Raw genomic sequence first — 2,356 nt, forward strand, 5'->3', positions numbered from 1 at the left:
AAGCTGTTACGGTCTTAGGTCAAATGATACGAGAAATCTGTGCTCCTTAACCAGGAAAACCACCAGGACTTGTCCGTTCCTCAGTAAACTAGGGCCTGCCATTTCTTACATTGAGTGATTTAACTTTTCTAGAAAGCCCATTTAAAAGCTTGACCACCCCCAACAGAACTCTGGTGAACTCGTCTTAGGGCTGTGGCACCAACATAAGCCGGGAGGGGGGAGCTGAGCAGCTGCCGTGCGGGTGTGATCTTGCTGTCCCCGCTGCTGCTTCCTCGCACGCCCGCGGACCAGATCCCAACTGCCTGCCGGCCTGGCGTTGTGTCCAATAAACCGAGAGGTGCCGGGTGTCGGGCAGTATAATCCATCATAAGCGGGACATGTTCTGGTTTCTGATTTATTTATTACCTTCTCAGAAGCAAACGAAGCGCACTGTGGTCCAGTCACTCAAAGTGCAGGCTTGTGCTGGTGACGGTCAGCTGCTCCGAGTCAGGGAAGGGCCCCGGGCAGGTGCAAGCGGCTCGGCTGAGCCAGGCCGTGTGGACAGGTGGTGTGTTCTACCTCATTCTGTGTGCTGCACGCGTGCCGGAGTCTGAAAGTGGGGCCTCCTCCGACTGCACGGTCCCCCGGGTCATCGTGCCCCGGGGCAGCGCCGGGAGGCGAGCCTTGAGGAAGGAGGCAGGCAGTGGGCCGCCTCAGCAGAGACTGAGCTCTAGAACGATCTTCCTAACAGAGCCCCAGCAAGCGCAGACCACATCGTGTCACTGAGCAGAGTTTCAGAGCCTCACAGATGAGCAGACCTAGCGGTGGTTTCTGTCGGAAAAGAGCACGGAACCCTCCCACTGTTTCCCACAGAGGTGGGATGGAGTGAGCCCCGGGAACCCTCTCTTCTCCCAGGACGGGTGAGGGTGCGCCTGTGTCGGGAACAGAAAACAGGTGCTCGGTGTCGCTGTGTTTCAGCAGTGAATGTTGTTATTATTTATCTGTGTCCCTTTTGGTGTGATTTTTTTTTGGGGGGTGGGGGTCGTATTTGGTACCATGTAGTGTTCTGTCCTCCCAGAAAGATGTGTATATACCGTGAGAAAAGAGAAATGTAAAGTGCTGTACATAAGGCAGCTCGCGGCGGGCAGTGAGACTGCCCGGCCTGTGTCCGGGTGAGGCTGTCCGTCCGCACGGTGGAGAGACACTTATTTTTCTATTGCAGCACCGTGCAGGGCCGGGCCCTCCCTGAACCAGTGCAGAGTTGTTACCCAGATCCAATATTTTTTATGACGAAATCTGTGGCTTGACACATCTACTGATTGAAATGGATGTCTTAGTCTAGGCTCCTATTTTTGTCATATGGAATTGAATAAAATGCAGGATGTAATATTATTTCTGAATGGCGCTCCTTGATTATTCTAATGGAAAAAGTGGCATTTGAGGTTATGGTCATTGATGGTGGATGTATATTTGTGGTGTTTCTCCAAGGACAGTCAGTCAGGTCTGACAGCTTAGATTTAAGCCATATCTAAGCGTGTCTTGATCGGTCTTGAAATTTTCATGTTTCACCTTTTTCTAAAATAAAAATACAGCCTTTTGATTGTGGTTTTTTTTTAATTTACATCTTTGATGGAAGAAGATGTGGTAGAAAATGTTTAATGACTAGAGACGGTTGACAGTGTCCATAAATGACTGCACTCTGAATGACCCTCCCGTGGTGGGCCGTGAGGAAAACCTCAGTTCTTTGGGTCCCTGGAAAACTAAATAGCTGTGCCTCTAGCCGTGATTCAAAGAAGCAGGCCAGGGAGGAAGGTGCGGGGCCCTCCCTGAGCCTGTCAGTCCCAGATGAAGGGAGCCCCTCGCTTGAAAAGAAGCTTTACCTTGCCAAAAACATGTGATAAGGCATAAAACCTTACATAATTTAGTAGCTCCTGGAGTTCAACATATATAATCCATTTCTTCTTTTAAAAAAGTAACTACTGATACCTAGAAGCCACAGTGAAGTTCACCTGGGAGACGCTGGGTGTTTCTGAAGTGTTGAGAAAGGTACTAACCACTAAACAGCTGCCCAGTCCCCCGGCAGGTGTCATATGTCATGAGCCTTAGGAATTAAAACCCTGTTGATTTCAGAGCTAGAGCAGAAATTATGAGAGAAACCGACTAAATCAGATAGTCATTTTTTTAACATATGGCAATAGTCATTTAAAGTAATTAATATAAATTAAAATGTAAAAAAGAGATTTACTTCTTAATTCAAAAATGTTTCCAGTGTAAAACCAGAGGTGTTTGGGCTTAACAAGCCTGGATATTTACTTCTTCCTGACATGAACTCTAGCTGCTCAGACAGTATATCAACAAATCATAAATGCCAACAATC

Source organism: Bison bison, unplaced genomic scaffold (assembly GCF_000754665.1).
Source record: "Bison bison bison isolate TAMUID 2011002044 unplaced genomic scaffold, Bison_UMD1.0 scf7180017864353, whole genome shotgun sequence".
In the NCBI taxonomy this organism is placed as follows: Eukaryota; Metazoa; Chordata; class Mammalia; order Artiodactyla; family Bovidae; genus Bison; species Bison bison.